Source organism: Zingiber officinale, chromosome 8B, assembly GCF_018446385.1.
Source record: "Zingiber officinale cultivar Zhangliang chromosome 8B, Zo_v1.1, whole genome shotgun sequence".
Taxonomy (NCBI): Eukaryota; Viridiplantae; Streptophyta; class Magnoliopsida; order Zingiberales; family Zingiberaceae; genus Zingiber; species Zingiber officinale.
This window is the reverse complement of record NC_056001.1, coordinates 56,151,073-56,175,902: the sequence shown is the minus strand read 5'-3', so window position 1 is coordinate 56,175,902 and position 24,830 is coordinate 56,151,073. Positions and strand designations below refer to the sequence as shown.

The following is a 24,830-nucleotide window of genomic DNA, read 5'->3' as shown; positions in this document are numbered from 1 at the left end:
ATCACGAAAACACCCGCTTGAGCGCTTGGCTATCGCGCTTCATTTAAGTCTTGGATCGGGTCGGAGGTCGCGGGTTCGAACCTCGGCCAAACCTCTTTATTATTTTTTTTTTTTTTGCAACTTCTTTCTTTTGGTAAAAATACCAAATGAACTCCAAAAATTGCATAAAAATACTCTAAAAATTCCTAAAAATCTCTAGAATATTCCTAAAGAATTTCTAAATATTTATAAGCACTTTTAGAACTCCAATTAATGAAATTTGGGGTGTTACAATTCTCCGTACCTTATAAAAAATTCATCCTCGAACTTAGAATAATTCTGGATATTTCTGTCTCATGCTGTCTTCACGCTCCCAAGTAACTTTCTCGTGCTTCTGGTTCTGCCAGATGACCTTCACTATTGGCACTTCTCTGTTTCTTAGTCTCTTAACTCCTCTGTCCACTATCTGTGTAGGTCTACTATCATAGCTAAGATCCTCCTGGATCTGCACTGACTAAGGTTGAATCACTTGGCTAGGGTCGTGGAGGCACTTATTTAGCATGGAGACATAAAATACATTGTGTATTGCTGACATGTCTTGAGGTAAGTCCAGCTTGTAAGCTACCTTCTCAATCCTCTCAGTGATCAGGTAGGGTCCTACGTAGCGAGGACTTAACTTGCCCTTTTTGCCAAATCTCATCACCCCCTTCATAGGAGCGACCTTGAGAAAGATTAAATCCCCCACTTGGAACTCAAGTGGCCTACGGCGTGTGTCAGCATAACTTTTATGTCTGCTCTGGGCAGTCTCAATTCTCTGTCTGATCTTCTGGATAGCCTGAGTGGTCTCATCTATCATCTCTGTCTGAATGCCCAGCTCTACTTCCATTTCTTTCCTTTCACCTGCTTCTTGCCAGCAAATGGGTGATCTGCACTTTCAGCCATATAGTGCCTCGTAAGGCGCCATCTTGATAGTGGCCTGGTAGCTATTGTTGTAGGCGAATTCAGCTAAATACAGATACTTGCACCAACTTCCCTTAAAATCTAATGCACAAGCCCTGAGCATGTCTTCTAAAATCTGATTTACTCGTTCTGTCTATCCATCAGTCTGGGGATGGAAGGTTATACTGAACTTGAGTTTAGTGCCTAATGCATTCTGAATACATTCCCAAAAATGAGAGGTGAAGCACCCATCTCTGTCAGAAACGATAGACCTCGGGACTCCATGAAGTCTGATCACTTCCTTAACGTATAGGTGTGCCAACTACTCTATAGGGTAGGACACCTTGATGGCTAGAAAATGGGCAGACTTGGTCAATCTGTCCACTATCACCCATATCGCATCATATCCATTAGTAGTTCTTGGAAGACCTGTTATAAAGTCCATGGATATTTCTTCCCACTTCCACTCTGGTATTGGGAGAGGCTGTAGGGACCCTCCTGGTCTCTGGTGTTCTACTTTGACTCTCTGGCATGTCAGGCAGGTGCTGACATATTTAGCAACATCTCTCTTGAGTCCAGACCACCAGAATCTCTGTTTCAAATCTTGATACATTTTGGTGGAACCGGGATGTATGGAGTACGATGTACTATAAGCTTCTTTTAGAATCTTCTTTCTCAATTCCTCATCATTGAGGACACAAAGACGGTTCCCTTGATAGAGAATCTTGTTGATGTGGAAAGCATCCGATGATCGAACCTTAGTTTTGATAATGGCAAAGGGATTCAAAGTTAAGTTTAATTGTTATCTAATGTGTAGGGTTGAGTGTTTCAGGAAAGTTCTAGCTGCGGTTAGGCAAGTGGAAAACCCTAGGGGGTGGTAACCCTAGGTCATAGGGGGTGGCAACCCTATGCGGAAGTCTTGGCGGGTCGAAGCTTCGGGCAAAAATCCTAGTGGGCGGTAACCCTAGGTTGAAATCCTGGTATCGCGAACCAGGTAGAAGTCTGGACGGGTCGTGGACCGGACGTCCAGCATGAAGATCGGAAGCTTCGGACCAGACGCTGAGTAAAGGTAAAGTCTCCTGAGTGGAGTAGGTGAGGACGCGTTCCCCGGAAGAGGGAACAGTAAGCGTCGGTTCGACCTAGGGTTTCTGGTTGGAAATCTGAAGTCAGAACCGGACAGTCTGGAGACTGTCAAATTTATTTCTATATATTATCATTTGTGTTCTAACTCTGTTTTGCAGGAAACTAATAGTTTTTGTAACGACCACCCTTCTTACTACTACTCTCTAAGAGTGACCATTACTTATCTACTACTCTACTTAACCGGTTTATTAAAAATCACATGGAAAACTCTACCGAAAAATTTCGACAAAATCTCCCTTGTACCGGTGACCATTTTCCATAATACAAACATAATATACTCAGCCACAGGCGGCTGGAGATATATTCCAATCAACCACGCAGTTTAATAAGAAATGAAAACTAACCACAACCACACAGTTTAATAATTCAAATCATGCAGATAATGAAAAACCGAAAACATGACCTCTTACTACATAATTCTCTTATCAACTTAATAAGAAATTAAACTAAACAAATTCTTAAACTAAATGAGTTCTTTAGCTAAGTCCCAAGGACCTCCATAGTCCACACATCACACACTCCTCTTGCATCTCCTTGTCGCCTTCCTTCACTGTATCTTTTCTTTCCCTTTATCTGCAGTAGGAGGAAATGCAGTCTATAAGCATAAAACTTAGTGAGCGCTATCTACTCACAAAAACTCGATATGCATGTATATAAATAAAAACATGCTAAAACTGAATGCTAACATATAAAACTACTCATGCTCATATATAGCAAAGGAATCATGCTAACTGAAATACTAAACATATAAAGCTACTAAACATGTAAAAGCTGCTTAGCATAAAAGAAAGCTAAACTGGTTGATCTTTAAAACAAAGTGAAACTTACTTCATTTACTCTAAATTTATTCTTTTATTTCACTTGTTTAAAATTTATACTTTAATACTTGAAAATAATAATCAACTTCTCTTGGGCCCGGCATTGTACCACTTTGCGCGCATTCTTAATAAGAATCGAGGTAGCTAATCCCGAAACTACTAAGATACTTCTAGGCCTTCTAGGCCTTGTGCCTAGGGGCAACTTGGAGCTCATCCCTTGGACCTTGTGTCCGGTACATGCCCTTTAAAAGTAAAATACTTATTATCTTATTTACTTCTTCTTTAAATGTCTTGGCATTTTAATAAGCACCTTGTGTGCCAAAATCCCTAAAGTCTTGACTTTGGGATCTACTTAAGGCCTTGGCCTTTTTTCTTTCCTTTCTTTATCTTCCTTATACTTTTCTTTATCTTTCTTATACTTTCCTTAAACCCAAAATAGTGTTAGGGTATCTTTCGTATTCATCTATAAATGAAACTAACTATGTAACACATAATCATGTATAGAATACAAAAGAAATCTACACATACATTACTTATCAAAAATCTGCACTAATGCTTAACAGAAATCTGCATACTAGCTTAATAAAAATCTGCATAATAGCTTAACAGAAATCTGCATACTAGCTTAACAAAATCTGCATACTAAACTTAACTAAAATCTGCATATTAAGCTTATCTAAAATCTGCATACTAAGCTTAATCAAATCTGCTCACTACACTAACTAACTTCTGCACTTGAAAGCTTAATAAAATTCTGCACTTGTAAACATAATGAAATCTGCATTCTAAACTTCATAAAATCTGCACTACAATTGGTGGATCCCAATTAGAAAAGTCTACATCAAAAATATATCCGAATTTCCAATACAAAGTCTGAAGAAAACAATTCACAGACTCGATTAATCATCTTCTTCCTCCCTTTGTGGTTCACGGCAGCAGAAACAACCAACGCACAAATCCAAACTCAAACCTCCAAAGAAAACTCACCGTTAACTAAATCCTTCTATAAAAATGATGTAAATCTTGTTTTCTTATTTTTGTTTCTCTGCTCTGATGTTCTATTGTTACAAAACATAACCGCGATATCTTTGTGACAATCCACAGAAAGTTAACAAGTACAGGACTAGTCTTTAGATCAATCAAGCTGGCATATGCATTGGCAGGTCTGACCAACTTCGGAAATGGAAAACTTTCAAGACTCTATATAATCTGATCTGCCCATTAAGGTAACAAAGAAGTCTATGTTTGAAAAGATAACTATAAGGGATGTTCTTCTTTTTTTTTTTTTTATTGCAGCAAACTAAAAATCTAAAATCTGAGGAGCTACACCACGAAACTAAACTACATGCCCCACTTAAAACCAATAGCAAGTGAAAATCTGCATATGCTCACAATAGCTAAGGAAAACCAAAACAAAGAAGTCAACGCTGCACCACCAAAGGAAACTCTATACAGCAATTAAAAACAAATCTGCACAACATGTTCTCCTTCTTGTTATAGTACGTACCTTTCCTATCAGATTTTGCTTGATCTATAGACTTGTTACCTGTTCATTACGTGCAAAAAAATGCTCCGATCCCTTCTTTTATAAAACTTCATATGTACTTAACTCAAAGTCGAACCACTCATCTTGATTTCGTATGTTCCAAAAACAAAGAAAGAGGGCTCAATCCCTAGCAACTAAATTCTATACACTATGTTTCGAAAACAAGGAAGAAGAACCAAATCCTTAGCATCAAATTTTACAACATGCTTCGAAAATCAAGGAAAACAAGAATCCGAGAGCTACTCCTACTGCAGGTGAGAAACACTCACATCGCTGTTCTTGGACTTACAACCGGAAAAGAGAACTCTAAAGCTTCTAGGGTTCGGAGAAGGTGAAGATCTCGGCGATCCCTTCCTTTCCGCGTGTTCTCCTTGACGAGGAGAGCTCGAATCCGCAAGATTCGCCGGAAGAAGCCTTCACCGGCCGCCGGAGAGAAGCTCCAAAGTTGCTGCGGTTCCGCCCGAAAAGAAGTCGCGCCATCGCGTGAGAAGAGGAGAGGTTTAGGGCTCGGGAAGAAAATTTAGGTCTTTTTAAAACTAGGTTTCCTATTACTAACTATAGCTTATATATTTGTTGCTGCATATTTGATTAACACTGACCGCTGGCGCAGTTGGTCCGTTGGGTTTTGCTCGAAGCCACAGGTCTGTGCTTCGATTCTCAGCCGCGCCCCTTTTTCTCCAATTTATTTCAAACGTTCCAACTACTGCATATATATATTTCGCTCCATATAAGGTTAACAAAAATCGTGTAGCTCAGCTGGTTGGGCTGGTTTCGGCTGAGGTTCGGCTCGGGTCGAGGTTGTGGGTTCAAAACCTGGCTTCAACATACTTCTTCTCCTTTTTTTTTAAAACTTCTTCCTCTTGATAAAAATATCAAACGAACTCCAAAAATTACATAAAAATACTCTAAAAATTTCTAAAAATCTCTAGAATATTTTAATAGCATTTCCAAATATTTTTATGGACATTTGGAACTCGAAATAGGGAAAATTGGGTCGTTACAGTTTTATGCAGGGTTAGGACTAACCAGGATCGTTCGACCGAACCCCCAAGCTAGCAAATCAGGTTTCCAGAAGTTGGACCGGGCTCGACCAGGGATCGGTCGACCGGACCTTGGGATCGGTCGACCGAACCTGGGATAAGTGCCGACTGGATCAGGACGAGATGAGCGGGTCAGAGGAGACTGATCGGTCGACCGAACCTTAGGATCGGTCAACCGAAGCCGAGGATAGAGCTTGACCAGATTGAAGCGAAGCGACGGATTGACGGATCAGATGCGGTTGAAATCATCTGATCGGTCGACTGATCCGTTTCGGGTCAAAGCTGATCCCGAGACTTGGGGATCTGGATGCAGAGGCTATAAAAGGAGGCTTGGGGTGCAACCTAAATCATCACTCTCGGACAGAAGAACCTGTGCTCTTGTGTGCTGCTCCGTATGCTTCAACAAGGCTCTGCTACTCCAACGACTTAAAGCTCCAAAGTTCCATATTTACTGTTCCTTGGTATAATTTTTCTTACTGCACTTAATTGTAATTAATCTTGTAATCATCAATTCTATAGTTGTTGCCCACCGAAAGTGGTCAACGACCGCGGGCCTTCGAGTAGGAGTCAAGTTAGGCTCCGAACGAAGTAATTTGACTGTGTCTTCTGTGTGTGTTTGTGCTTTCACTTTCCGCTGCATTTACTCAACGATTTCCGAAAATGAATTGTGAAAGCCACTAGCGCTATTCACTCCCCCCCCTCTAGCGCTTTCGATCCAACAAATCCCACTGTCTGATACCCGAAACTCTGAATTTTCTTCTTTTTGTATCCCTTGCTTGATCTTTTGGATATCTAAATCTTGCCTTTGCTTTCTCTGTATATCCTCAAGCAGGGTTGATTCTAAGGTCAATGCAGAGAGTTGCCCATAAATAATTTCAACTCCAAAGTCTGACAATTCCTTCTGCAGTGGCAGTGCTAATGATGACAAGGGCATCAGGGTTGCACTAGATTTTCGGCTTAGTGCATCTGCCATTTTGTTAGCTTTACCTGGGTGGTAGAGGATTTCACAGTCATAATCTTTAACCAACTCTAGCCACCTGTGTTGTCTCATGTTTAAGTCTTTCTGGGTCAAGAAATACTTCAAGCTCTGATGGTCGGTGAAGATTCTGCACTGAACTCCATACAAATAATGTCGCCAGAGTTTTAGTGCAAAGACCACAGCTGCCAGCTCAAGATCATGAGTGGGGTAGTTCTTCTCATAGTCTTTGAGTTGTCTAGAAGCATAAGCTATAACCTTCCCATCTTGCATGAGAACAGCTCCAAGGCCCATCTTGGAAGTATCACTGTATATGTCAAAACTCTTGTCACTCTCTGGAACAGTCAGAATGGAAGCACTGGTCAGTCTTTTCTTCAATGCTTGGAAACTTTGCTCACATTTGTCTGACCATTCAAACTTCTTGTTCTTCCTAGTTAGGGTTGTTAGTGGAGAGACTATCTTGGAAAAGTCCTCCATGAATTTCCTGTAATACCCAGCTAAACCAAGGAAGCTTCTAATCTCCCTGGCGTTCTTGGGTCTACACCAGTGGTTGACCGCCTCTATTTTGGCAGGATCCACGTGGATACCTTCTTTAGAAATGATGTGACCTAGAAACACCACCTGCTCCAACCAGAACTCGCACTTTGAGAATTTGGCATAAAGTTGTTTTTTGCTGCAGGGTATGCAGTACGATTCTCAAGTGCGTGTCATGCTCCTCTAGGGTTCTTGAATAAATCAGAATGTCGTTGATGAAAACAATGATGAATTTGTCGAGGTATTCTCTGAACACTCTGTTCATTAAGTCCATGAAGAGCGCAGGTGCATTAGTCACACCAAACGGCATGACTACAAACTCGTAGTGTCCATATCTGGTCCTGAAAGCTATTCTGGGTATATCACTTTCTTTTACTTTCAACTGATGGTACCCAGAGCGCAGGTCTATCTTAGAGAACACTGTTGCCCCCTTTAGCTGATCAAATAGATCATCTATTATGGGAAGAGGATAATTGTTCTTAACTGTTACTATGTTCAGTGCTCTATAATCTATGCACATCCGCATAGATTCATCTTTCTTCTTAACGAACAACACTGGTGCTCCCCATGGTGAATGACTAGGGTGGATGAAACCTTTGTCAAGCAGCTCCTGGAGTTGTTCTTGTAGTTCTTTCAGCTCTGCTGGAGACATCCGGTACGGGGCTTTTGAAATTGGACCAGTACCAAGAACCAACTCAATTTCGAACTCCACTTCTCTGTTAAGAGGTAGTCCAGGTAGCTCTTCTGGAAATACCTCTGGATACTCACAGACTACCCGAACGTCTTCCTGCTTGGGTCCTTTTTGTTCTTCTGTATTCACAATGTACGCAAGAAAACTAGCACACCCTTTAGCTAACATCTGGTGAGCTGTTAGAGAAGAGAGGAATTTCTAGGTCTTTCTCTTTGGGACTCCCGTGAACTCAAAAGATGGTTCACCTTCTGGACTGAAAATCACTTTCCTTCTGCGGCAGTCCACCGAGGCACTATACTTGCTGAGGAAATTTATACCCAGAATGATATCAAAATCTTACATCGCAAGGACTACTAGATCGACATATAGCTCTTGGTCTGAAATTCTGACTGGTACAACCCAGAGCCACTGGTTGGACTCCATGACTTCCCCAGAAGGTAGGGTTGTCAAGAACTTAGAGTTCATGCTCTCTGTAGGCACCTGAAATTCCTTGGCAAAGGGCACTGATATAAAAGAATGGGTCGCCCCAGTATCAAATAGTACCGTAGCTAAATGCTGAAAAATAACTACTTGACCTGTTACGACCGTGGAGGCACTAGCAGCTTCCTCTTTAGTGAGGGAGAATACTCTGGCACTGACTGGAACTGGTGGGGCTTCCAACCTTCCTTGACTAAGCTGAGGTCCGTCCAGAGTTGCAAGCATGTAGTGTAACTGAGGCTTGCTCCCGTATGGCGCTGCCTATTGCTGAGGTGCTTTGAGCTTGTTAGGGCATGCCTTAGCTAGGTGTCCTTCATGACCACACGAATAACATTCAGTCATACCCAAAAGACAGGCTCCCGGATGTAGTCTCCCACATTTAGGGCAGGGAGGGAACTTGGCCTGCTTGTCTACTGGACCTCCCTTTTGGCTGCCTCCTGTATTCCATCGTTTCCTTTTGTTATCCTTGCCCTTCCAGTTTTGCTTACTTGCTTGGGGTTTCTGACTCCCTGCTGTCTTGTCCTCTATCTTGACTGGCTTGAGTTGTGTTTGTTGTGCCTTGATGCTGTTCAGATGTGCTCAGCGACTAATGCCCTGCTGACCAGCTCTTCACCAGTCTGTGGTCAGTGAGTTCCACTACTCACATTAAGTGTTATTTCTGGTCTTAGCATTCGGAACATCAGTCTGACCCGTTCCTTCTCTGCACTCACTAACTATGGGCAGAGCCGAGCTAGCCTGTTGAATCTTTTGACTGCTTCTTCTACTAGCAGATCACCTTGTCTGAATTCTATAAACTCCTGATAATGTTTATTGGTGATCCGTTGGCGGAAGAATTCTTCGTAAAACTCTGTCTCAAAGTCAACCCAGCTCATCTGGTTGGCTGCTATCTTGCTCTTAACTCTCTCCCACCACATACGAGTATCTCCAGATAGGCAGAAGGAGGCACACTTGACTTTCTCGACTTCTGGCCAGTCAAGAAGCTCCATTGTGCTCTCCAGTGTCTTGAACCAAGCCTGGGCATCCCAGGGCTCAGTCGTGCCTGAGAAACTTTCTAGCTTCAACTTCAGCCACTGTATCAGGTATGCTTCTTTTCGTTTAGGTGCTGTGGCGCCTTCCAGTACAGCTGGTGGAACCTCAGCCACCACTGGGGTCTCCACATTGATGGTTGGGGCAGGGGGAGGAACTGGCTGCTGATTGGCCATCAGATTGGCGATTACTTGTTGCTGCTCTACTACTTGTTTCTGGAGTTGAGCAACAACTTCAGAGAGATCAGACTCAGTTGTTCTGGGCTCTTCGTTCTTCTGAGCTCGGTCTTCAGTACGAGCGGTACAGGGACGCCCTCTTCTTGCCATCTAGTCATGCAGAAAGAGAGAAAACTTGAAATCGTCCCTATACTCTCTAGACATATATATATACACATAGAAAAACAAAACAAGAACTTTTATCTTACTTAAGCGTATATAAGCAAATACTTCTAAGGATTTCCCTATACTGCAATTAATAAGGAAAGACATAATAAATAAAAAAATTAAGTACTTTCTTACTTGAAGACGGCAAGGCTGATGCTGATGTGTGTGCTATGCTGAAGAATGGGGACTGCTCTGATACCAACCTGTAACGGCCACCCTCCTTACTACTACTCTCTAAGGGTGGACACTACTTAACTACTCATTCTACTTAACTGATATTGCTTACTCTAAAGATAGTAACACTTAACCCCCTTTAACTGAACCGGAAAATAAGAACAGAACATGTAACTTACAGCAACTAATGCATGCAATTCAAGTGTAATGACTGTATCATATTAAAATTTCCAGGCAACCTTAACTAAAAATAAGGAAAATAGTTAACCCATCAATGAATCCCCTAGCAGCATGAAATAGAAAATCCGATTCCAAAATTTTCTTATCAACTTAAATAAGGAATTAATCTTAATAAATTCTTTAGCAAGGTCCCAAGGCTTCCATAGTCCAAACATCAGACATCCATCCCACACCTCCTTGTCGCCTTCCTTCACTGTAGCTTTCCTTTTCCTTTATTTGCAGTAAGAGGAAATGCAACTATAAGCGGATGCTTAGTAAGCGCTATCTAACTCGCAAAACTCGGATATGCATGTGTACAAATAGGAATCTAGAAACTGAATGCTTTAAAAGAAAAGCTGCTCGTGCCCATCTAATAGCAAAGGAACCAAAATCAAAGAAATCAATACTGCAAAGCTAAAGGACCGGCTGGTCATACCTGTCAAGCTAACAGAGGAATCAAAATAGACTGAAATGCTAAACATGTAAGGCTGCTCATGCTTGCAAATAGTAGTAAGAAAGTCTAAACAGCATACTAGAATAAAAGAGCTAAACTTGCTGGTTTTTAAACCTATGTGAAGCTTATTTCATTTATTCCCAAACTTATACTCTTATGCTTCAAAATAATAATCTCTTGGGCCCAGGCTTAGTACCATTGCGTGCTCCCTAATAGAAACTGAGGTAGCGAGCCACCAGTCCTACGAGGGTAAAGACCTTGGTCTTACCAGGGCCAAGACCTCAGAATTGGTCACCTGGATTTATTTAACGACAACCTCGAAAGTTGGGTACTAGCCTTTTCAAATAAAATACATATTAACTTTAAATACTCCTACAATGAAGTGCCTCGGCATTTCTTAAAACACTTGGTGTATGTTTGATCTCAAATTCTGGAATTTGGGATTAAATTAAATTCTTGGTCTTTTCTTACTTACAACTACTCAAATATGTGATATGTTCATGCTCAATACTCAACACGAACTAAAAACAAGCAAACTGGGATGCTAAAGGAACATCTAAAACTGCATGCTGGAGCGTAGGTAAGGTTGTCCGTGCTAATTGGAAAGCAGAAAAGGTCTAAACTGCATGGTTTAAATAAAGTTGTTCTTATTCATTGTAGTAATAGAGCAAACCAACATGGTATACTTAAAACACAGGTTGTTCATGCTCCCTAACTCAGTAACAAAACTAAAAACTGAAATACTAACATGCACAATCAAGAAGCAAGAAAATTCAACTAACATGCTAAGGGTAAGGGGTTGTTCGTACCCCATAAATAGCAAAAGAAAATCTAAACTTGCTGGAATTAGACTCCTATTAATTGTCTGTTGAAAAACTCAAACTAAAGAAGGAAACAAAGATCCGAAAACTACTCCTACTGCAGGCGAGAGTACTTACCTATGTGTTCTTGAACTTACAGCCGAGAAGAGAAGCTTCTAGGGTTTCAGAGGGCTTGAAATCTCGGCCTCTTCTTAGTGCCTACGGGTTCTCCTCGACGAGAGGGTCTCGAATTTGTGAAGAGCTCACGGAATTACCCCTTGGCCGGCCACCGGAGACGAAGCCCTAGCTTCGGCTTCGTTTTCACCCGAGCAGCGCCGTCGCACGCGAGAGAGGAGAGGATGAGAGGGTTTTCGTCATGAGGAAATAACCCGATTCTTTTTTTATACCAATGGGTATTCTCGGTTTCAGTTATTACTTAAATTTATTTCGCCATCACTTGATCACGAAAACACCCGCTTGAGCGCTTTGCTATCGCGCTTCGCTTAAGTCTTGAATCGGGTCGGAGGTCGCGGGTTCGATCCTCGGCCAAACCTCTTTATTTTTTTTTTATTTTTTTTTGCAACTTCTTTCTTTTGGTAAAAATATCAAACGAACTCCGAAAATTGCATAAAATACTCTAAAAATTCCTAAAAATTTCTAGAATATTCCTAAAGCATTTCTAAATATTTATAAGCACTTTTAGAATTCCAATTAATGAAATTTGGGGTGTTACAATTCTCCGTACCTTATAAAAAGTTCATCCTCGAACTTAGAATAATTCTGGATATTTCTGTCTCATGCTGTCTTCACACTCCCAAGTAACTTCCTCGTGCTTCTGGTTCTGCCAGATGACCTTCACTAGTGGCACTTCTCTGTTTCTTAGTTTCTTAACTCCTCTGTCCACTATCTGTGTAGGTCTGCTCTCATAGCAAAGATCCTCCTGGATCTGCACTGACTGAGGCTGAATCACTTGGCTAGGGTCGTGGAGGCACTTCTTTAGCATGGAGACATGAAATACATTGTGTATTGCTGACATGTCTTGAGGTAAGTCCAGCTTGTAAGCTACCTTCTCAATCCTCTCAGTGATCAGGTAGGGTCCTACGTAGCGAGGACTTAACTTGCCCTTTTTGCCAAATCTCATCACCCCCTTCATATGAGTGACCTTGAGAAAGATTGAATACCCTACTTGGAACTCAAGTGGCCTACGGCGTGTGTCAGCATAACTTTTCTGTCTGCTCTGGGCAGTCTCAATTCTCTGTCTGATCTTCTGGATAGCCTGAGTGGTCTCATCTATCATCTCTGTCTGAATGCCCAGCTCTACTTCCATTTTTTCCTTTCACCTGCTTCTTGCCAGCAAATGGGTGATCTGCACTTTCGGCCATACAGTGCCTCATAAGGCGCCATCTTGATAGCGGCCTGGTAGCTATTGTTGTAGGCGAATTCAGCTAAATACAGATACTTGCACCAACTGCCCTTAAAATCTAATGCACAAGCCCTGAGCATGTCTTCTAAAATCTGATTTACTCATTCTGTCTGTCCATCAGTCTGGGGATGGAAGGTTATACTGAACTTGAGTTTAGTGCCTAATGCATTCAGAATACACTCCCAAAAATGAGAGGTGAAGCACCCATCTCTGTCAGAAACGATAGACCTCGGGACTCCATGAAGTCTGATCACTTCCTTAACGTATAGGTGTGCCAACTACTCTATAGGGTAGGACACCTTGATGGCTAGAAAATGGGCAGACTTGGTAAATCTGTCCACTATCACCCATATCGCATCATATCCATTAGTAGTTCTTGGAAGACCTGTTATAAAGTCCATGGATATTTCTTCCCACTTCCACTCTGGTATTGGGAGAGGTTGTAGGGATCCTCATGGTCTCTGGTGTTCTTCTTTGACTCTCTGGCATGTCAGGCAGGTGCTGACATATTTAGCAACATCTCTCTTGAGTCCAGACCACCAGAATCTCTGTTTCAAATCTCTGTTTCTTCAAACACTTGGTGTATGTTTGATCTCAAATTCTGGAATTTGGGATTAAATTAAATTCTTGGTCTTTTCTTACTTATAACTACTCAAATATGTGATCTGTTCATGCTCAATACTCAACATGAACTAAAAACAAGCAAACTGGGATGCTAAAGGAACATCTAAAATTGCATGCTGGAGCGTAGGTAAGGCTGTCCGTGTTAATTGGAAAACAGAAAAGGTCTAAACGGCATGGTTCAAATAAAGCTGTTCTTATTCATTGTAGTAACAGAGCAAACCAACATGGTATACTTAAAACACAGGCTGTTCATGCTCCCTAACTCAGTAACAAAACTAAAAACTGAAATACTGACATGCACAATCAAGAAGCAAGAAAATTCAACTAACGTGCTAAGGGTAAGGGGTTGTTCGTACCCCATAAATAGAAAAAGAAAATCTAAACTTGCTGGAATTAGACTTCTATTAATTGTCTGTTGAAAAACTCAAACTAAATGAGGAAACAAATATCCGAAAACTACTCCTACTACAGGCGATAGCACTTACCTATGTGTTCTTGAACTTACAGCCGAGAAGAGAAGCTTCTAGGGTTTCAGAGGGCTTGAAATCTTGGCCTCTTCTTCGTGCCTACGGGTTCTCCTCAACGAGAGGGTCTCGAATCTGTGAAGAGCTCACGGAATTACGCCTTGGCCGGCTGCCGGAGACGAAGCCCTAGCTTCGGCTTCGTTTTCGCCCAAGCAGCGCTGTCGCACGCGAGAGAGGAGAGGATGAGAGGGTTTTGGTCGTGAGGAAATAACCCGATTCTTTTTTTATATCAATGGGTATTCTTGGTTTCAGTTATTACTTAAATTTATTTCGCCGTCACTTTGATCATGAAAACACCCGCTTGAGCGCTTTGCTATCGCGCTTCGCTTAAGTCTTGGATCGGGTCGGAGATCGCGGGTTCAAATCTCGGCCGAACCTCTTTATTTTTTTATTTTATTTTTGCAACTTCTTTCTTTTGGTAAAATACCAAACGAACTCCGAAAATTACATAAAAATACTCTAAAAATTCCTTAAAAATCTCTAGAATATTCTTAAAGTATTTCTAAATATTTATAAGCACTTTAAGAACTCCAATTAATGAAATTTGGGGAGTTACAAATAGATTGTTTAAGAATCATTGATCCAATTAGTTGGGTTAATGAAATCCTTAACTTGCTTGTCGGTGATAAAGTTTTATAGTTTTGTTAGTCCCACATTGCTAATATAGTAAGAAGGAAAGTGTGAAAGTTGCTAATGAACTTTGCTCCATACTGGGATGGGTCTATGGGTGACTTGCTACAATTGGATAGGTCTATGGGTGATCAAGAAGGCCTATGATTTAGCATAATGATCTTCATTGTACTTTGGAGGGGCATTGGTCTACCATCTCCGTGATTGGGAGATTGGGCGTTATAATTTATGATAGTGTGGTAGTACGTATACGCGCGACCTCTATCCAATTAGTTAATTAGGTTAATAGTGTTGGTGAAATAATACTTCTAAGTGTTTGAGTTCAATAAGTGGTTTTGATTTCATGTTGCATTTGTTGATGGGGTTTGTCTAGTTAAGTAGGTAGATGAAGGTTGAGAAGTTAAACACAAAAGAGAGGTCCACGCAGACCTTAATGGAATCCATTCCTGTTGATTGAATTGTCAATGAGTTAACTAAATACTATAGTTAGCAGATAAGGATCCCATGATCAACATTTTAGTTGATTGGCAATTCAAATAACTTGACTAACATTATTGTAAGATTGTTGTTGGAATTTATTCATGACCATTTAGAGGCATATAAAAAAAGTAAGGGAAGCTTGAAAAATAAGAATTCTCCTAAAACAAAAAAAAGTGTTTATATTCCTCATTCCACAACAAAATTTATTTTTCATTTTGAGTTTTGAGTTTTGAGTTTGAGGTTTTTAACTTCAAGCTCCATATTTGTTACGCAAGCTTTTTAAAATGTTTTTTACCTCTAAAAAGTTCTATGATGAAAAAGTTATAATGACTTTTCAAGGATTGATTGAGAAATAAAAACATTAGGATTTTGATCCATGAAAAAATATTTTATATTTTATATTTATGTTTTTATTTTCACTACTTATTCTTAATCTTAACAAAATAGAAATGTTTTAACTTTCATATTTTCTTTTGAAATATTTTCAAAACACCTCTCTAATCCTAAAAAAAAAAGTAAGGGAAGCTCAAAAAAAAAATAACTCCCCAAAAAAAGGTGTTTATGTTCCTCATTTCACCACAAAATTCTTATTTATTTTATTATTTTATTATTTTTAAATTTTGAGCTTAGGTGTTTAGCTTCAAGCTCCATGCATATTGGTTATGAAAGCTTTTTAAAAGATTTCTCTCTCTCTCTCTCTCTAAATTTATATAATGAAAAAAGCATAATGACTTTTCTAAGATTGATTCATCTTGTTGAAAAATAAAAACATTAGTATTTTTATCCATAATAAAATATTTTGGGTTTTTTATTTTCGCTTCTTATTCTTAATCTTAACAAAATAAAAATGTTTAAACTTTCATATTTGCAACGGAAATATTTTTTAAACATCTAAGTTGCCTCACTAATCCTAATATAATGAAATTTTAGATTATAATTAGTCCCATATCGTTAAAATAACAAGAAGTAAAATGTGAAAGCTGTTATTAATGCATGTGGACATGGACCGTTGCTCCATACTTACCTGGACGAGGTTTATGGGCGATCAAGAAAGCCTATGACCTAGCCCAATGACCTCCATTGCACTTTGGAGGGACATTGGTCTACCATCTCCCCAAGTTGGGAGAGTGGACGTCATAATTTGTGGTAGTGGGGTACGCGTTCGCGCGGCCCTGCCTAAATCAAAAAATAAATTTGTAATTCTAATATTATTATTATTAATTTATCTTTTGCATGATTTAATCTTATTTAATCATGTTTTAGGTAAATTTGAAACCATATACACTCATGGGTGATGTTTTGGTGCAAATATATTCAACTAGTTGAGTTGATAAGTGGTTTTCATTTAATATTTTATTTGATTGAGGTTTGTATGTTGAGGTGAAAAATTTTGACAAGTTAAAGAAGTCCAAATAAATCAAGATAAAGAAAAGTTGACAAATAGAGAAGTTTAAAGTTAATTAAGTAATTGATAGTGAGGTTTAACATGTCTAGATAAAAGAGAGATCCACAATGATCTTAGCAGATAGAGAAGCTTGAGTGAGGTAGGTGATAATAGGATGCTCTGCTTAAAATTAAAAAAAGGTTCTTTTTCGAGTTAAATCAACTAAACGAGCTTTCAGTCAGCTGTCAAAGGATGAGTCAATCAACTAGTCAACTAGATTCTCAATTGAAATTGAAATTGACAATAATTATTCATTTTGACTTAAGGTCTCTAACTTTAAGCTCTAAACTTGTTACAAAAGTTTTTCTCACACTTATTATTTCATAGGCTTTTGTGAAAAATTTCTTCCCTAGTTGCCTTTAAACAGTTTAATAAAGGAGATGGTTTAGTGGTTTTCCGAGGTTGACTTACCTTGTATGTCCATAGAAACATTAGTGTTTTAACCATGATAATATTTTTGTGTTTATTGTTTTATGTTTTCACCGCTTATTTTTAATATTAACAAGCACAAATGTTTTATATTTGCATTATAAAGATTTTCCAAACCTCAAGTTTAGCCCTTCTTAATTATTAAATTAAATTGTTTTGTTTATTTTAATCTTAATTTTATCAATAATAATTATTTTTTACATATTAGATGATTGGTTTTATTTAATCATTTTGCATACATTCTTACATTTTCAAAAAATTAATATAATCTAAGAAATCCAAAAATACAACTATATTTCTTGAAAGAAGTTAATTTAAAACTATATAATTAGTTAATAAGGTTAATAAAACATATACACTCACTCATGGGTGTTGGGTTGCTGCAATTATACAACGAGTTCACGAATACCATCAATATCTCAAATTAGTCCATAAGGACCAACCCTACATACGCTTATACTTTTACATATCTTTAAAAGTCATGGTAAGATCTCGATTTATTCAATAGATTGTTAAAGAATCATTGATCCAATTAGTTGGGTTAATGAAATCCTAAACTTGCTTGTCAGTGATAAAGTTTTAGATTTTAGTTAGTCCCACATTGCTAATATAGTAAGAAGGAAAGTGTGAAAGTTGCTATTGAACTTTGCTCCATACTGGGACGGGTCTATGGGTGACTTGCTAGAATTGGATAGGTCTATGGGTGATCAAGAAGGCCTATGATTTAGCATAATGATCTTCATTGTACTTTGGAGTGGCATTGGTATACCATCTCCGTGATTGGGAGATTGGACGTTATAATTTATGATAGTGTGGTAGTACGTATACGCGCGACCTCTATCCAATTAGTTAATTAGGTTAAGAGTGTTGGTGTGTCACGCCCCCAAAGGAGTCCTTACCGAAAAATTTCGGCAGCATCTCCCCTGTATGGGTGACAATCTGAAACATACATACATACAATATACATCAGCCACATACGGCTGGAATATATCTACACAACCACGCAGTTATATAACCAGCCCACTCGGCTGGAACATAAATAAACACAACCACGCAGTTATATAAATATATGAATCAGCCCACACGGCTGTACTAAAATCAACACAGCGGAAATCACAAACAACGATCACAAAACATAAAGTAACTAACTGTGAGCCGGCTCGGCTTGACATAATAATATCAAACCAAATACAAGAGAACTCAAATACATAAACAAGTACAAAACCCAAAATACAAATAGCGTAAGAAATACCAAAATCGTAAGGTCGTCCTCGAATGTGACGTGGAACTAGCGGACAGGATCTCCAGGCGACTCCATAAATCCTTTACCTGCTACCTGGTGAAATTACCATTTTACGGGGTGGTGAGTATAAAGACTCAGTGGGTAATAGACAGATAGTGCATGAGTATAGTAAACAAAACTAGAGATGCAAAGGTATACAGTCTCGTAAAGAAATAGCAGATACTACAGTGATAACATAATAAGTGTCCATACCTGAAACCATATCCTAGGCTAGTAGTAAAGATAAAGTGTAGCAAAGTCCTGCTACAATACTGCTCATAACTACATGGTATCGTGTGAGGTATATACATGTCAACTGTAGGCAAGTCAGTGTCTAAACATATATCACAGGTACAAATCTCAACATATGTAAGCATAACAGCATAAATAAACAACAATAGCATAAGCTAGTAACAGCAGCATAGATAAGCAACAACAGCATAAGTAAACAACCAGCAGATATAAACAACAGCGTATGTACGGATGGTCACCCCGCCCACCTCTCTGCACCACGACCCATGTATGGTCGAGAGGCCGGATCGATGACAAACTGTACCACCCAAAGGCCGCCACTACTCTCGAGTGACCGGATGGACAGGTGCATAGTAGCTGAATAGCTACGTCTGCGACGGGGGTCCCTGCTGCCGCAACTCCAGCCGACACTACCCATGAGTGGCCGAGTATGGCACGACAGGACAAGCGGCACACTCCAGCTACCACTACCCATGAGTGGTCGAGCGTGCGGCCCAGACCAACGACCGCCTCAACCACAAGGGAGACAGGATCGTCGGCAATGCATGCAATGACATGATGCGAACAATGCAACAGTCATCATATATATATAAACAGAAACAGGTATGCTACATGAAGCCAACATGCTCAGCAAGGTGTGTAAATAAACAGCAATCAAAGCAGGTAAACATGGTATCAGGTGTCCATATATCCAATACCTACTATCTAATGTCTGGTATCTAGTATCCAATACCTAGTACTATAGTATCTGCTAAATATCATCGATAGCAACGAGAGACTGTATAGATACAGAAACGAGTAGCTCAAAGATTGAGTGGAAGTATCAATCGCAAGAAAAATAAGAGTGGAGTCAAGATAGATACAGCAACTATCTGAACAAAAAGTTCATGCACTAGGATCATAATACTAAAGAGATAAAGCAAGAAGTACCCGCCTTTATACGTAGTGCGTGTCAACCGTCTTCAACAACTCCAGAAGATCACATCCAACTCGGATCCTACAAATACAGGATACGAGACAAAACTAAGGATCTATAATCAATGTATCAACTATCAACAAACCTAAACCGATTCAACCTCTTTATTCACATACTTCCATTTAATCCAAGAAAGCATAATCTACCCATCCAACTTATCTAGCCAAATTCAATTCCATCAACAACTAAACATCATGCATACTTCTTCCACATAATCCATTTCTAACTACCACAGCTGACAATCCAACCAACACAACTAATTATTCGTTAATCAAGATACCACAAATCAAAATCTAAATCAGAAATGGATAGATAACTACATCCACCCCACAGCATCAACCAAAATCAACCAATCCATCACAAGACTACAAACCAATCTCCAAACACAACTTAGCAATGGAAAACAACTTCCAAAACTCACCTTAATCAGTAGCACCACCACTTGACCGCTGTTGAGGAGGTTGAAGCTGAAAATGGTGATTGAAACAAGGTGGAGTCGTTTTCCAACAAATCAAATGCCCTAAAATCATCACCTATCATAGACCCAATGCCCAATTCACTACCAATATAACCACAACCAAGAATTCAACTCTAATTCTTAATTCATAATATTTAACTAACAACTTACCTCCTTTCAATCCTCAGCTGATATCAACCAACTTACCCTCTGTTGAGCCATAATTCTTCAGTCAAGAAATCGATCAGCCTCAAGGAGGAAGAAGAACAAGGTCTGTTCTGGGGAGTTCCATCAATAGGTAAATCTGACACTTTCCCTTAATCCGAAACAGAAAGGAATCGAAATTGGAAACCCCATAACTCATAATCTTTGAATTCATAGAATTTCTTGACAAAGCCTTACCTTAATCCGATACCTGGCAATATAGTCATGTAGATGAAAGAGTCCTCCTCTGGTCCAAGATCCGGTGAAGAGGAAACGCAATGGACATCCACGGGAAGCAGCTAGGGCACGGGTTCCCCTCACGGCTGAAGACCCATATGCGCAAAGGAAAGCACTCGGTGAAGGGAGACAGTGGCTAGATGGACTCGAGCAGTCAGCGGAGGAGAAGGGAGGCTCGGTTGCTACACGGCATCGGCAGTGCGTCGATGCGATCAAGATGCCAGCGGTGGTGGCGTGACAGCGAGGGAGGAATCGGAGAGGAGAGGAAAAGGAATCGCGGCATCCTCGACCTGAAGGGTCGGCTGAGGCACACTGGAGAAGACCGCTGTCGGCGGTGGTGAGCTTGCAGCGGTCGGCGATCGGGCGCCTGAGGAAGGGGTTTGAGATTGGGATCGGGATCGGGGAAGGAGGGAGTTCTCGGCGCTTTCATATGGTTAGGGCACAGTAACAATAAGGTTTATATACTTAGGTTTGCCTAATTAAATCCTAAATACATTCCTCAATCAACTCCCACATTTGGGTATTCTAAAGAGGCTTTCTTGCAACGCATAATTAATCCCCTTAAACTACGCCAAACGGACTCCAAAAAATTTCCTGAAAATTTCTAAAAATTCCTGAAAAATCCAATAAGATTATTTGTCCAATAACCTTATTATTTAAATATTATTTGGGTGCTGTATTTTATATTCTCCCCCACTAATATAAAATTGGTCCCCAAATTTACTACTCAACTCAGGGATCATCATTCAAGGATAACCACTAAACCGCATACTCATATACTAATCCATCTTAGCATCATGATCAAATCTTCAACCACAAGGAATGTCGCTGTGGGTTATGAGCTCACCCTACTTCCGCTACTCACATACTGCTGTCTAACTAACTATAGATAAATCAACTGCCTCTAAAATCCATAATACACACTATCAACAAATCCTCAAACAACTATATAGGGCGCTCAAACTATCCATCTGTCCGAGGATGGAAAACTATATCACAATAAAGCTCAATACTCATAGCCTACCGTAAACACTACTGGAACCACGATATGATTCACAAATCTCCATTTGGTACAATACTCCGAGATATACCCTAAAGTCTGGTGATCTCTCTACAGTATAACCCAGCTAATCGATCTAACGAATCCATCATACAAATCGATAGCTAGGGAGCAAATTCGCCAATCCAACAATGATTACCTCAAAGCATCATATCCTCACCCTGCCCTAAGTAATCACACAACAAACTCCATCATACCATGCTCCCAACTGCACTCTAGTATCTGAATCAACCGTGACCATCCTTATACTTCTAGTCTCTGGTGCTCAGCCTTCACTTGCTGACATACTAGACATCCAGCTACAAAGTCCGCGATGTCTTTTCCATGTCATTCAACCAATAGAAACGCTCTAAATCCCTATACATCGGGTGTCATCCGGATGTATCACAAATCCATATCGAGGTGTTTTCCTACAACAACTCCTCCCAGATAAGAAGTGACTCAGGATCACACCTAACCTCCCATAGATATAAAGTATCTCATAAGTGTTAAGCAACTAGCTCCACACTTTTCCACGTCAGTGGGAGTCATCTATATAAACGTACCCTCAAGGTCATCCTACCAGGTACATACAATTCATGGTCAAAGTCTCCATAGGATAGGATACCTCGTTCATCTACAAACTAGTCAAGCCAGCAATAGTATGCAGCTAACTCAGTTAATTCTCTGTCTGTACAAGTTGTGAACTCAAATATGACTTTTAGGTTATCTAACCGAATACAACTAACCCAAAGGTCAGAATCTTCATGAAATAGAGTAGGTCGGTCCCCTACTTACCGAAGCAACAAGAGTGAACTGGTCCTCTACAAACCGAACCAAATAGGATAAATCAATCCTCTACTACCCGAGCCAATAAGAGTAAATCGGTTCCCTACGAACCAAGGCAATACGAGTAAATTGGTTCTTCACGAACCGAAGCAATATGATATTTAGCAGATACTAACCACTACTAAACTAGTGATAACAGAAATTACTAACACTAGTGGTATGGTAAAAGAAGTCCTATGAGACTGTATTCCTTGATCTCTAGTAGGGTCAACCATGATCAGTGATTGACCCAACACATTTGATGTATGTTATAACAACTGGACAGGTACTAACAAAAGCATACTAATACATAACATAGCTAACATAACAACTATGCATGCACTAACAGAAATGTAAGATAACAATATGCAAACATACCTCCTATAGCTTGGAGAATCCTGTCGCTGCCTGGTCCCAAAACCCGAAAAGTCACATCGAGAAATCAAATCACGAAAAAACCAAACGAAAATAGGCCTCATAAACCTTGGCTCTGATACCAATAAATTGTCACGCCCCCAAAGGAGTCCTTACCGAAAAATTTCGGCAGCATCTCCCCTGTATGGGTGACAATCTGAAACATACATACATACAATATACATCAGCCACATACGGCTGGAATATATCTACACAACCACGCAGTTATATAACCAGCCCACTCGGCTGGAACATAAATAAACACAACCACGCAGTTATATAAATATATGAATCAGCCCACACGGCTGTACTAAAATCAACACAGCGGAAATCACAAACAACGATCACAAAAAATAAAGTAACTAACTGCGAGCCGGCTCGGCTTGACATAATAATATCAAACCAAATACAAGAGAACTCAAATACATAAACAAGTATAAAACCCAAAATACAAATAGCGTAAGAAATACCAAAATCGTAAGGTCGTCCTCGAATGTGACGTGGAACTGGCGGACAGGATCTCCAGGCGACTCCATAAATCCTTTACCTGCTACCTGGTGAAATTACCATTTTACGGGGTGGTGAGTATAAAGACTCAGTGGGTAATAGACAGATAGTGCATGAGTATAGTAAACAAAACTAGAGATGCAAAGGTATACAGTCTCGTAAAGAAATAGCAGATACTACAGTGATAACATAATAAGTGTCCATACCTGAAACCATATCCTAGGCTAGTAGTAAAGGTAAAGTGTAGCAAAGTCCTGCTACAATACTGCTCATAACTACATGGTATCGTGTGAGGTATATACATGTCAACTGTAGGCAAGTCAGTGTCTAAACATATATCACAGGTACAAATCTCAACATATGTAAGCATAACAGCATAAATAAACAACAACAGCATAAGCTAGTAACAGCAGCATAGATAAGCAACAACAGCATAAGTAAACAACCAGCAGATATAAACAACAGCGTATGTACGGATGGTCACCCCGCCCACCTCTCTGCACCACGACCCCTGTATGGTCGAGAGGCCGGATCGATGACAAACTGTACCACCCAAAGGCCGCCACTACTCTCAAGTGACCGGATGGACAGGTGCATAGTAGCTGAATAGCTACGTCTGCGACGGGGGTTCCTGCTGCCGCAACTCCAGCCGCCACTACCCATGAGTGGCCGAGTGTGGCACGACAGGACAAGCGGCACACTCCAGCTACCACTACCCATGAGTGGTCGAGCGTGCGGCCCAGGCCAACGACCGCCTCAACCACAAGGGAGACAGGATCGTCGGCAATGCATGCAATGACATGATGCGAACAATGCAACAGTCATCATATATATATAAACAGAAACAGGTATGCTACATGAAGCCAGCATGCTCAGCAAGGTGTGTAAATAAACAGCAATCAAAGCAGGTAAACTTGGTATCAGGTGTCCATATATCCAATACCTACTATCTAATGTCTGGTATCTGGTATCCAATACCTAGTACTATAGTATCTGCTAAATATCATCGATAGCAACGAGAGACTGTATAGATACAGAAACGAGTAGCTCAAAAATTGAGTGGAAGTATCAATCGCAAGAAAAATAAGAGTGGAGTCAAGATAGATACAGCAACTATCTGAACAAAAAGCTCATGCACTAGGATCAAAATACTAAAGAGATAAAGCAAGAAGTACCCGCCTTTATACGTAGTGCGTGTCAACCGTCTTCAACAACTCCAGAAGATCACATCCAACTCGGATCCTACAAATACAGGATACGAGACAAAACTAAGGATCTATAATCAATGTATCAACTATCAACAAACCTAAACCGATTCAACCTCTTTATTCACATACTTCCATTTAATCCAAGAAAGCATAATCTACCCATCCAACTTATCTAGCCAAATTCAATTCCATCAACAACTAAACATCATGCATACTTCTTCCACATAATCCATTTCTAACTACCACAGCTGACAATCCAACCAACACAACTAATTATTCATTAATCAAGATACCACAAATCAAAATCTAAATCAGAAATGGATAGATAACTACATCCACCCCACAGCATCAACCAAAATCAACCAATCCATCACAAGACTACAAACCAATCTCCAAACACAACTTAGCAATGGAAAACAACTTCCAAAACTCACCTTAATCAGTAGCACCACCACTTGACCGCTGTTGAGGAGGTTGAAGCTGAAAATGGTGATTGAAACAAGGTGGAGTCGTTTTCCAACAAATCAAATGCCCTAAAATCATCACCTATCATAGACCCAATGCCCAATTCACTACCAATATAACCACAACCAAGAATTCAACTCTAATTCTTAATTCATAATATTTAACTAACAACTTACCTCCTTTCAATCCTCAGCTGATATCAACCAAC

General features: G+C 40.0%; 3 non-coding genes across 3 annotated transcripts; all 3 read left to right on the top strand.

Annotated features, from left to right (window-relative positions):
* Positions 1–14,507: 14,507 nt before the first annotated feature.
* Positions 14,508–14,663, top strand: LOC122018139. The gene has a single exon (XR_006121605.1). It is a non-coding gene; the product is annotated as a U1 spliceosomal RNA (small nuclear RNA).
* A 1,233-nt stretch (positions 14,664–15,896) lies between these two features.
* On the top strand, positions 15,897–16,056 carry LOC122018117. The gene has a single exon (XR_006121586.1). It is a non-coding gene; the product is annotated as a U1 spliceosomal RNA (small nuclear RNA).
* A 1,380-nt stretch (positions 16,057–17,436) lies between these two features.
* On the top strand, positions 17,437–17,592 carry LOC122018142. Its single transcript, XR_006121608.1, has one exon. It is a non-coding gene; the product is annotated as a U1 spliceosomal RNA (small nuclear RNA).
* The last annotated feature ends 7,238 nt before the right edge of the window (positions 17,593–24,830 follow it).